Source organism: Pinus tabuliformis, chromosome 2_1, assembly GCF_031772625.1.
Source record: "Pinus tabuliformis cultivar Carrire ecotype Pingquan chromosome 2_1, CPIR1, whole genome shotgun sequence".
In the NCBI taxonomy this organism is placed as follows: domain Eukaryota; kingdom Viridiplantae; phylum Streptophyta; class Pinopsida; order Pinales; family Pinaceae; genus Pinus; species Pinus tabuliformis.
The window spans coordinates 455,031,133-455,044,331 of NC_142299.1; positions in this window are offsets into that span (position 1 = coordinate 455,031,133).

Consider the following 13,199-nt stretch of genomic DNA (forward strand, 5'->3'; position numbering starts at 1 on the left):
AAATTCAAATTCTCGTTTATTATTACTTACGGTGGTTGAGAGGAGGAAATGGCAGTAACCGAAAGGAAGGATGGAACGAAGCTGGAGAACGAAGAACAAAGGCATAGTGGATCTTTGGGCTTTATAGCATTCCAGCCGGTGCTCACGAGCCGAGCCAACCGAGGCGATGATTTGGCGACTCTACGTCTCTTCACGACCCTTCTATTAATAACTTAGAAAAACAATTATACGTACACCACATAATCTTCTCCTAGTATTTCCGGATGGAGTCCCCCATGCAATTTTACGAGTTATCATATGTTAAAAAGGGAATTTGAAGACGCAACAAAATGAAAATATAGGTGATTATTGTGTGAATGTAAAAACACAGGTTAAGTTAATAAGTTAGCTACTCTTCTAGAAATATTAAATAATGAAGTTGTGCTTAAAAAAGCTTTAAGATCTCTAACACCAAAATGGAACCATTTTGCTATAAAAATTAAAGAAAGTAAATATTTGTCTACCCTTAAATTGGATCATCTTTTTGGATCTCCCATATTTCATGAATAAAGGTTTAAAGGTTTATCAGAAGAAAGTGATGAGAAAGTTTTTTCTTCATAATTATCAATTACAAAAAATGAAGATCACACACCTAGCAACAACCAAAGTGAAGGTGCCACCACTAACAACAACCAAAGTCAAGGTAGAGGTAAAAATAAATATTATTCAAGAGGAGGTAATAGAGGAAGGTGGTTCAAGAGGAAGAGGTAGAGGTAGTTTTGATATGAATAAATATACAATGCAATTATTGTAAAAGGTATGGGCACTTTGAAAGGAAGTGCATATTTAAAGAAGACAATAACAACAAAAATGTAATAATGGTTCTTCAAATAATTTATTTATGTCATATGAAAAATATGGAGATGCTAATAATAATGTTTGGTATATATATTCACGGTGTTCTGATCATATATCTTAGGAAATAAGGAACTTCTTTATATAATTGATAAAAGTTTAAAATCTTCAATCAAGCTTGGTGATAACAAAGCTTTAGAGGTTGCTTCACAAGGAGCTATAGAAGTCCCTACTATACAAGGTATGAAAGTGTTAAAGACATTCTTTGCACTCCATAATTGAAGCATAATTTATTAAGCGTTGGACAATTGATTGAATTTTATTATAAAGCGGTGTTTGAAAATATATAATGCACAAATTGTGATAATAATCAAGGTTATAAGATGGTTAGTGTCGTGCCTATCACCAAGAATAGAATGTTCTCATTGAAGTTTAAAGAACTTAATAGCCATTTTTCTGATTTGGCATATGAGGACACAAGTTGGTTGTGGCATATGAGGTATAGCCATTTGAATTTTAATAATTTGAATCTTTTAGCATCAAAAACACAAGGAGGTTTGTGATGGTTGTGCTAAAGGCAAACATGAACTTGAAAATTTTCCAAAAAGAAAACCATGGAGGGCCCATTATCCTCTTCAACTAGTACATTCAATCATTTGTGGACCTATGTAAACAAAAAGTTTGGGTGAATCCTCATATTTTATTACTTTTATCGACGAAAGTTGGGTTTAGTTTTTAAAGACTAAAGATGAAACTTTTGATACATTCAAGAAGTTTAAAGCTCTTGTAGAAAATGAAAGTGGTCACATAATCAAATGTTTAGGCACTTACTGTAGAGGAGAATCTTTTTTGAAATATTTTATGCATTATTGTGAAATGAATGGCATCAAACAACAAATCACCCTCAACACAATGGGGTAGCAAAAAGAAAAAATCATCCAGTGGTGGAAATGGAAATAAGTATGCTACAAACTAATGAATTAAGGAACTCCTTTTGGGAGATTTTATGGTCACCAAAAGGACCATGTTGAAAAACTGATTCTGGATGGCATTATTACTAATGGTATTGATGATTAGCCCACTAATATTTAAGTGTCAAGTACTATAATTTCACCTAGGAGTTCCTCTCCTCCAAGCACAAGTCCGACTTCTTCAGTGCCAAGTGTAAGTTCAACTCCTAGTCCAAGTTACATAAGGAAGGTAAGAAGCTTAAGTGATATTTATCGAAGGAGTACAAACCAAGAACATGAAGAAAATCCAAGTGGTTAAACAATAATTTTTTCTTTATTTTCTCACTCTAATATTGAACCCTCATCATTTGAAGATCCATGTACTAGTGAAGTTCGAGTGCAAGAAATGCAAGAAGAGATGGATTGAACGATAATTGGGAAATTACAAAGATTACATATGGCAAGAAACAAATTCGTACTAAATGGGTTTACAAGACTAAATGTAATAGCTATGGGAGTATTGAAAGATACAACTCAAGGTTACTTGCAAAAGGATTCATACAAAGGTATGGTATTGACTATGAGGAGACATTTTCTCCAGTAGCAAGACATGAGACTAATAAAATGATGATTTCTCTAGTAGCTCAGAGAAAACACAGTGCATTTATCATATGGATGTGAAGAGTGAATTCTTGAATGGATGGTTAGAAGAGGAAGTGTATGGGAAACAACCACAATGTTTTGAAGTGCAAGGTAAAAAACATCAGGTGTACAAGTTAAAAAAGGCTTTATATATATGGCCTCAAACAAATACCATAAGCATGGTATGCCATAATTGATGGGTATTTTTTGTAGTATGGCTTCAAGAGAAGCAGGAATGAACCTACCCTTTATTAAAAACATCAAGGTAATGATATTGTTGTGGTAAGCTTGTACGTTAATGATTTATTGTATATGGGTAGTAATTCTAAGATGGAGAATGAATTTCAAATTGCTATGATGAATGAATGTGACATGAAATATTTAGGTCTCATGCAATATTTTTTTGGAATGGAAGTTTATCAAGCAAAAGATAAAATTTTGATTTCCAAAAAAAAACATACAAAAGATATGTTTAAGAAGTGAAATATGGTTTACTGTAACCCAACCTCTACTCCAATTTCCCATGGAGTTGTGTTGTGTAGACATGATGGTGTTAAAATTATTGATGAGACAGAAGTATTGTTGGGAGTTTGACATTTCTAACACATAAAGGACCCCATATTGCTTATTCAATTTCTCTTATTTCAAGGTATATGACTAAGTCATTTGGGCTTGATATGAAGGCAGCTAGGAGAACATTAAGGTATGTGAAGGGCACTATTAATTTTGGTATTCATTACTATACCTCTAAAAGGTTTAAATTTGTTGGTTTTAGTGATTTTGATTGAGAGAGTAGTTTGGATGATCAAAAGCCTACATCTAGTAATTTATTTTCTCTCCATTTAGGTTTGATTACATAGTGTTAAAAGAAGTAAACTAAAATTTTTCTTTCAGCCACAAAAGCATAATATATTGCAATCACTCTTGTAGGTACACAAGCATTGTGGCTTAGAAGCGTTTTGGAAGAAATTGGAGAAATAAAATTTCAACCAACAGTGATATTTTGTAATAACATGAGTGCAAATAAATTGGCCAAGAATCTAGTCCATCATTGTAGAACAAAGCATATTTATTTGAAATATCATTTTATTAGAGACCTGGTTCAGAACAAAGATGTTGACTTGGAATACATTAAAACTAATCAACAACTTTTAGATATATTTACTCACCATCAAGGGGGAGTATATTGGTAATTGGGAATGGCTATTTAATATAAAATAACAATTAATTTTAATATTGTTTCTTTAGTTGCAGTTTCAGTTTACATAAATTTTGGTATAAAAACAACTTTTCAGTTTTCAACTATCAAAGTTGAATGTAAGGAGATGAAAGCATGTAAAAACTTTTTAAAAGTAGACAATAACAAAAAAATATTATTTCTTTGGAGAATTCACTAGAGATTTTTGTTTGGATTTTCTTGATGTAATAAAAGGATTGTAATTTTTTTAATTTGAGTCTGCAATTATCTTCTCCTTTGTTTAAATATTTGTGGGAGATTTTCAAAATCTCTAGAAAATAAAGATCATATTTGTTGGTGTTCATCTACAATGATGTGAAAAGTGGCCACCTTCCATTTTAATCTATAAACTGTTCTACAATTGTTACAATATTTTCCCAATGTCTATCTTGCATCTAGATTAGGGTTTTAAGGTCTTTATTTTAGGGTTTTTGTATCATGCAATTCAAATCTATTTTTGAGAGTTGCAATTCAAATCTCTTTTTGAGAGTTTCTTCTTTTCTTTTGTTCATCATTGTTTCTCTTTTCTCCAAGTTACATTTTAAAATGATGTTAACAATAAAATTTTATGACAGTTTTTTGAAACACATTAGGGGGAAAGTAATTAATCAATTATAATAGATTCTTTTAGTTGATGGAATGTGTTGTTAAATGGTATTGGAAATATTTAAATAAATTAGTGTGATTTTTTATGTATGTAAAAATACCTTAAATATAAAAAAAATATTACAAACAAGTTAATGTTAAATGATTTAAATAAATTATTGAGTGGAGAGACTCTTTATGACCTAGTATTTCAGCCATGTTGCAAAATATTACTTAATGCAAGTTCAATGAGTTAAATTATTTTAATATATATATCTATATATGTGTGTGTGTGTGTGTGTGTGTGTGTTAGAGTAAATTAAAAGTGACAAATATTGTCCACCTAGACGCCATATTCTTCAATGATATTTCCATAATAGTCTAGATTTACCAAGCTAAGAGAACTTCCATTGTAAGCAATACAATATTGATTATTCAGATTGTTATTTTGCATACCTTCAAAAACTCATGCTTGAGCCAATATGGTTAATTTTCCTAGCCACATTAGTAGTAGGTACATTAGTAGTAGGTTTGGAAAAGTTGTGATGATCAAAGATGCATTGGATTAAAAGTGGATGTATAGTGGAATTTGTAGAACCTAATATAGGGAATCCATGAAATAACACTCTCATTATTTAAGAGGCCTATTTTCATTCAATTTGTTAATGTTTTCCACTATCTAGTTGCATTATGAAGGTCTTTTCCACTTTACCATTTCTAACAAATGAATGAGTCTATTCATATTAAAAGAAAACGTTTTTACTATATAAAAATATAAAATGTTATAAATTGTAAATGGTACATCAATGAGAGGTAAATAAATATCAAATTATAAATTTTTAGCTAAATTATTATAAATCGTACATAAAGGAGAAGTAAATAAATACCAAAATATGAAATAAAGCTAATCAATACAATGAGTAGTAGTAGTACACGCTTTTAAATATTCTTTCCCCCTTCTCCAAGGGAATTCCTTCTAATAAACTCTAAAAAAAAATAAAACAAATATTGAAATACATTATAGAAAAAATATACAAAACTTTCAGAAATATACATAAAACTTAAAAAAATTCCAATCTCCTCATCTATTAATATTAAATAACTTAGGAGAACGAGAAAAACAAAATTCAAATAAATATACTATATTTACTTGAGATGGAATGAATGAGAAATCTATATTCACAATTCTTATCGAGATTTGGAAGGGAAATCTATATTCATAATTCTTATTAGGATTTGAAAGAAAAATCAAGATTCAAAATTTTTATAAATCTTTGAATGTGTAACAATCCTCACAAAGTTGTAAATATTTTAGTTACTTTTATTGAACTAACTTCGTAGACAATGGGCTATATGGATGGCCTCCTATGAATAGTTAATAAACATAAAGTGTTTCTTTAGTTTTTTATAAATAATATTGACTATGGCCGTCAATCATAAAATTACGGGAAAAGTGATAAATGAGAGTTCACTTTCCATATAGTTAGAAGATATTTATTCCTCTCTCTAGAGATAAATAATCTCAATTGGGAAAGGGGAGCCAAGAAGGTGAGAGGAAAAATGCCTAAAGAATCCTTGTGAATTCAGTACCTAGTTGGAGGAGGTCCAATAGAGGACACTTAAGTTATAAGCTTCTGAGCCTTGATAGCATGTTGTTGAGGGAGGCAGGAAATTGACAAGTAAAGGATTCTTGAGTTGGTTGGCTAGTGTAATCTTAGAGTGTAGCTTGGTTATTAGTCAAAATCATAGACTAAGACCTCTTAAAGGTCAACAAGAAGTGGTGGAACGAACCTGTTTTGGTCATCGCTCAAATAATTGTTCTGGAAATGCAAAATTGCTCGAGGGGAGTTTGGTAGCAGATACCATAATCATTGACTGGGTGGAGAACTTTCTTTTATTGATTTTGTGGCTGGTCCTCATATTTGATAAAAGATAAGTACATATCAATTATCTGTAATCCATTGTTTTCTTATAGTTTGTATAAATGTTATTGGAATTTTCATAGATGTTTCTTGAGGAGAAATGAAATTTTTCAAAAAGGATACCAATTAGAATACTGATTTAGTAAAATTTGAATGTGAGGTTAGTGAATCAAGTTAGTTTCCAAGCCAAGCTGGCTAAACAACAACCTAGAAACAATCCTTAGCTCATGACAAAAAACCATAATGGAAGAGTAGATCTCGGGAATAGATCCCACTTGGAAATTCTAGTTTGGGTCAATTAATACAAAAATATATGAAAATAACAAGGCTTGAGAATGAATATAATCATACCATTATTTATCTAATTAACATTTGAACCTTTTCAAAATATTGACAGTAAATATATTTTGGAATTTCTACAATAATACAAACATAAAATGAGTATGAAAAACTAGGGTTTTGGAGTTGGGACGAAAGGATTATCATAAGATTAGAAAGAAAAATAATAATAATAACTAAGTATGCTATAAATATTACACAAAAGAAGCAAAACCGAGCTCTAAACCCTATTATCTTTATGAGTAAAAAACCATGAATTTCAACTATGCATAGGCAGAGAAATACCAACAATAATATGGAAACAACAAAGTGAAATTAACTCGGAACTTAAACTTGGAATATAAGGGTCACTCCCAAGTAAGGTTACATCATCAGACTTCTTTGGTGCATGAAAATATCATGGATGGACTTTAATAATTAGTCATGCATATCAAGTTATTCATGTCTTGTAGCCATATTCAATATTACAAAAATAATTTACAAGATAAATTGTCCCTAGCTCAAAAAAGTATGACAACCCTCATTGAGGGTAAGGCTAAGTGATCATAATCTAATAACAATAAATAAAATATAGTTGCATGAAGGCCAACGACCGTAAATTAGTAACAAACATATATATATATATATATATATATATATATATATATATATATATATATATAATGGGTTATTGGGAAACCCTCATTAAAATCCCTCACACATGATGACATATAGAAAAGAGAAAGGAAGTTTAGAAAAACCTATATAAAATTGTGGGTTGTATAACCTTGCATAGTTGTTCTTGTATAAGTAAATACCTGTACAGACCAAACAAAAGGAAGTTAGAAATTTGGTTGATGTATTGAAAAATGTAGCAAACAAAGGAAGAAAAACAAAAGAGGGTGACAATGTTTGGAGCCAAATTCCTACCTAGGTTTGGTCCTCAAAAGGACCCCAGCAGAGTTTTTTATTTCCATATAATATTAGTGTATCCCCTGTGTAACCCTCTACTACTGGAAGTATTAGTATTATTATTACGTTGCTAAAATTGAACTATGATGACACAGAATTCATGAAATGTGATGAAATAATTATGTAAATAAATATTTTATTAATAAATGGATAATAAGTTTGAAACACTTGAAAATTGGACACTTGCAGATGAGATTCTATATAAGATAACTTTTCCATGATAAAAATTATAGAAAGAATTATGGATAAACTTAGTGGATGGGATAAAGGATTCATTAAGTGCTTAGTTGGAGATAAATTCTATGTACTATCTCTACACTGTGGAGAAGCCAAGGCTCATTACAATACTCTCCAAGTTTTCTCTAAGATAATCCTATTGGAAGCTTTGATGAACGAAATCCTATACAATGAGTTATGAGGGACTATATATAGCAAAGGATGGGGTGACCCTTAACATTCCCCTTTGTGACCGTTCTTCCGCCCTCATGAATATTCAACTACTCTATGACTGTTACATTAAGCTATTGACACTTGAACTTCCACATGACAAGAAGTTACATGCAACTTGCACATGTACCCATGTGAAACAAAACAGGCTTGAGAAAGCCATGCAAGACATCACTATGACTCAAACAACTGTGGGAAGACTAGCTCTTTGACATCCTCATGATGGTCGACAGTAGAGAATTGATGCCAGGATTAGTAGTCCGCGATGGTTTCCGTGTACTCTGTGGTGAAATATTTATGGAAACAAACTCTTGCCTCCATTGCATTCGGGTACCTAGCTCTAGCTCCTCTTTCCAACTCATCTAATAAAGTGTGCATAATTGTCTTGAGTGCAGTCAGACAAGTGATATATTGATGCATGATGTCTACACTAATCACCAAGTTTGCATTGGTGGTTATGCACATTAACTCGTCAAAGTATGAGTCAAGCTTCTGTCAAAATTGTGCCTTTGTCTTTGCCTTTGTGAGTGTCCTGATAGATGTGATTGCATGTGTGTGCACAAAAAAATCCATGCTTCTAAATACCCATGCATGGGAAGCATGCAAACTAGTGATGAGTTGCAGGATTTCTTCATAGTTCTGGATCTAACTCTAGATACGTTCTTTCATCTCGATCGCTCTTGGCTTCATCGACTTGGGGAAGTGTTACGGGGCTCCCTTGTATGATATTGTCCATGTTTGCATGTGGTCAACAACAATATGCAAGTTTAACAAGATATGTGCTCTCCTAGCACATTGCTATTGCTAACCGTTGAGATGGACAATTGCCTTATGCATGGTACCAAATATCGAGTACAATGCCTACATGACTGTCTCAAGGGACGATACTCATCTAATATCACCTTCTTCAATTTGGCTCGGGTGGATGCTATAACCAGTTCTCCTCCCTACTTGGTCATCTATAACTCCTTAGCCATTTGCTCGTTCTCCACTATTAAGAAGTGGACATTGTAGTTAGTGGCTTCGACATATGCTTTGGTTGCATTGGCCAATGTTGTTGGATGCTTGCGCATGTTAGATATCACTAATTCCTCAAAGTGCACATGAGATGTGTGGTCATCTAGAGTATACACTCTGCGCGATTTCACAACTCTATGCAGCGACTCATCGAATGATATGTTCTGCATCTCTTCTTGCAAATTGTCTCCATGGATCTTAGTATCTCCTTGGTCGCTCGGGACTTGCTTTGCCTTCGGATATGGTGAAGCTGTTCAGTCGACCTCTTGGTGGTAAGGCATGCAGTTAATGTCTTTCTCTAACTCTAGTTGCTCCATCTCCTCCAGTGCTTGTTCAATCTCTTGAGTGAAGTCCTACTCCTATGACTGCTCACCATGCCTGCTTGGTGCCAGCTGTTTGGTTGAGTCAACTACTTGTAGGTGCATAATTTCATCTGTTTGTACATGTTGCGCTCCCTGTTGTACCTGTCCTTCTTGTGCTTCCTTCTCCTGTCTACATAGTTCCTATTCCTTCAAGAGTTGCTCCTTCATTGTTTCCTCCATCCTTTGTTTTCTCTCTGCCTTTGCGCGTTCCTCCTATCACATTGTTTCCTCTTTGCCTCTATTGCCAAAGTCTCTTTTTGCACGAGTGGGTATTCTATGAACTTGCACCTTTGCACTTCCTCTATGTTGTTGACAATCCTTCTCTTGCCTTTGTTGCGCACTGGTATGTTTACCTCTGTTGCTTGTGCTCTCCTGGATTCTACTTCACGCTGCTTTGTTAACCATTCCACAATGATGGCAACTGGTTAATTGGGCCTAGAGAAGCTGTGACAATATCTCCATGGGTCTTCCTCAACCAAATGACACACCCCGTGGATCCACGAAAATTGTACTGTCATGCCGTAATCCTTCACAAAACAATGTGGGTCATATGGATTGTAGCTTCGAGTGTCAAAAGTATATTTCTTGCACTCTTTTGCTTTGATATTTGCATGCTTGAGATTTTGTATCTCGTACAACCTCATCTACAATGGAAGAGTGGGCAAAGGTGCCTTCTTCTTCTGGTGTAGCCTAGCTAACACTCCTACCGAGATGTGGTATGATACTTCTTGTATGACGAGCTTGTCCATGGAAAGCTTCGGAAAAATATGTAGAGGCTTCTCCGCATTGTACATCCATATGAAAGTGCTAGATGGTGAGATATACCAATCGGCTATGTCGATTAGTGCCTCCATTGCTGCCTTCGACATGCAAGGTGGATCATGCTCAAATATCATCTTGTACACTAGGGTGAAAAAATGATCTAATAGTTGTGTGTTGACCCCGCGGGAGCTACATACGAAAAGCAATTTATAATAAGTATTGGTAGAGGTTTTCGCTAATGTCCATGCCCACTTCAAGCCCGGTAATTCCTGATAGGCATAAATTTCATCCAAGCTTTGGGCAGCTATCGAGCACTTGTTATCTGTTCCTTCAACCTTTGAGCCAACATGTCTAACTAGTTGCATTCTTTTCCTTCACTAGCCAATTGGTCTGTTGGGAGCAGGATCCCCCAAGGGTAGTTTTGGGGCTAAAAGCCCATGTTTGAGTCAAATTTTGTAATAAAATTGTAAAGACTCCACATTTTATGGTCATGGAGTGCAAAGGTGTCATGTGTGATAAAGGGTAGTCTGCCCTTAGTTTTGTAAAGTAAAGCCAGCTGTAAGAGATCATCTAAGCACTAAGTAGTGTTAGGGAGAGACGATGATGAATTATGTAAGAAAGTCATAACTCCGAAGTAAGAAGTCTAAGTCTTGGATTTTAGTGTAGGTAGACGCTCTGCAGCTAATTGTGCAGAGGCCTAGGATAGAAGTCCACAGTCGAGTGTGCGGACCCTTGTAGCTGTGTGCACAGGGAAGACAAAGTTTGTAAACACTTAGAAGATATTAATAAAGAGAGATATTCCATAATTTTTGTGTCTTTTCTCTGTTGATGCATCTTGATATGTGATATATGAATTTCCTTTATTATGCTTACATGATGCACAAATGAATGAAATTACATTAGATAACTGAATGCAAGTATGAATATCTGTTTACGCGAAGTTTACTATATAATTGTTTAACAAAGATAAGCAAGTCACATAGACTACTTGGATTGTACCCTTTCGTGAGGTATTGAAAGCTGGAATAGAGGACTCGACTTGCAAGCCCTAAAGCAAAGCAACCTGCATAAAGGCAGGGATAGAGGGAATCAAATGACATCACAACCATCTTAAGGTGCAGAAACTTGGTTCCAGCATCCCCCCATACTGCTTCAGGTGAGACTTTGGTCCGCGCTCCACAGGCTGATGCTGAAAGGGCTAGTAGTGTAGGGATTTGTTTGGCTAATTAATGCTGAACCTAGGTCAAGAAACTTCAAGCCAAAAAATGGTTCCATTATCAGGACCAGAATCTGTATAAGAGATGTGTGATGTCGTATCACTGGAATCCAACTAAGAAAGAGATTAGAGACTGGTTAGATAGAAAGATCCATGAAGTTGCGGCAGAGGAGAATAGCAACCCGCGACTAAAAAAGGAACAGTGGTTGGACAGATACCTCTATACAAATATCCACAAGATCTTTCTCTGCTCCTTCTGAATTGAGCTATATGAGTGGATCGCGAAGCTAGTAGATAGCCAAGGAAGTTGGAAACTTGACGGTCCTATTGTTTGGGCCCCGGAGCTAATACAGAAATTGGAAGCATCTGAGGACAAGATCACCTACGTTGTCGATCATTAGCTCGATCACGTCATAGGAGGATTCATGACTAAATTCACGGTCGACACCTCAGTGAGCTACAACGAGGCGGAGCGATGTTTTTTCAAAGGACCATGAGGTAATTACATAAAATCTTTGAATACTTGGATTAAAATGCTATTGTGCGAAAAACAAGTTATGTAGCTACCTTGATGTTCCGGACAACATGAAGTGGAAAAATTTATAGGAATGAAGGAAAAAAGGGTCTTGAATATAGTCCATTGATTTCACCTCTGCGAGGTGATGAGGAAGGGATAGTGAAGGTTTCTCCACGAAGTGCTATTCAGTTGATGAGACAAGGATTCCAGTGAATACCACCTCCACCAACACCACTTCCAATCTCACCACCACTACCTCCATCTTCACCCGTACCACCTCCACCTCCACTGCAGTTCAATATGGAAAATTTGGTAACGTTGCCTTTACTCAAAACTTTGGAAATGAGCACCTGGACCAATTCTGGTTTGTTGTGAAAGTTGTATGGGAAGCTCAGGGCGTTAAATATGATCATCTAAAGAAGGTGAAATTGGTTAGTTCTCTGTAAGATCATGCACTGACATGGTATATCAAGTACTCTAATGACAACCCGAATGCTAGAGTGGCAGACATCCAAACAACACTAGATAGAGAATTCAGTAGGCCTAAATCTGAGGCATAGTTGATTGTGGGATTCAAATAAATCACGATGAAACCAGGCGAGACACCTTGGGAACTAGATCAACGGTTGAAATGTACAATTTGCAAAGCCAACATGAATTTTATAGATAGACAACGTCGCGAGTGGTTTGTGGCTTCGCTACTGCCACACTTAAGGGTCGCACTGTCATATCAAAAGATAACAACTCAGGCAGAGGCCTTGGAGATTGCCATGAGACTACATGAAACTCTGATGCAAGATCCAAATCTAGGGGTTCAACAAATCCATGCACAGTTGAGGAATCTGTGCCTTGAGATGCAATGTCTGAAGCAGGACAGGACAATTTGACTAGAAGTGCATGAGGAGGTATGGTGCTTGAAATGCAAGAGTCAGGGGCATGCCAAGAACCATTGCCTAGTCTTTTTTTAGCTATATTGTAAGAGGAGAACCGATTTCTTTGAGGCAAGAGGCTCATGCAGGACCTAGCGCGGGGCCTGCATTGTGCTGCACTATATGTCATGTAGAAGTAATACATGCCATGGATAACTGTCATTTTGCTGCAGAAGTTTGTATAGACACCGCAATAGTTGTTATGCAACTTTTGTAGGTCGGTAGGGCATGATGAGTGTAATTGCAGGAGTTATGAATTAATGATGGATAGGACTCCCATCTATAGGGTTCAGGAAGATTTCAGGGGTGCGGATGAGGCCGAGGAGGAGGAGGCCTTGGCAGAGGTCAAGGATAATTTGATTTGCTATAGTTGCGGAGGCCATGACACTATGCCCATGATTGCACTAATCTAGCATGTCCATCATGCAAGTATTGCATGATGTTTGATCATGAAATAGAAGATTGTCCTATGCTAATAGCTAGGATACA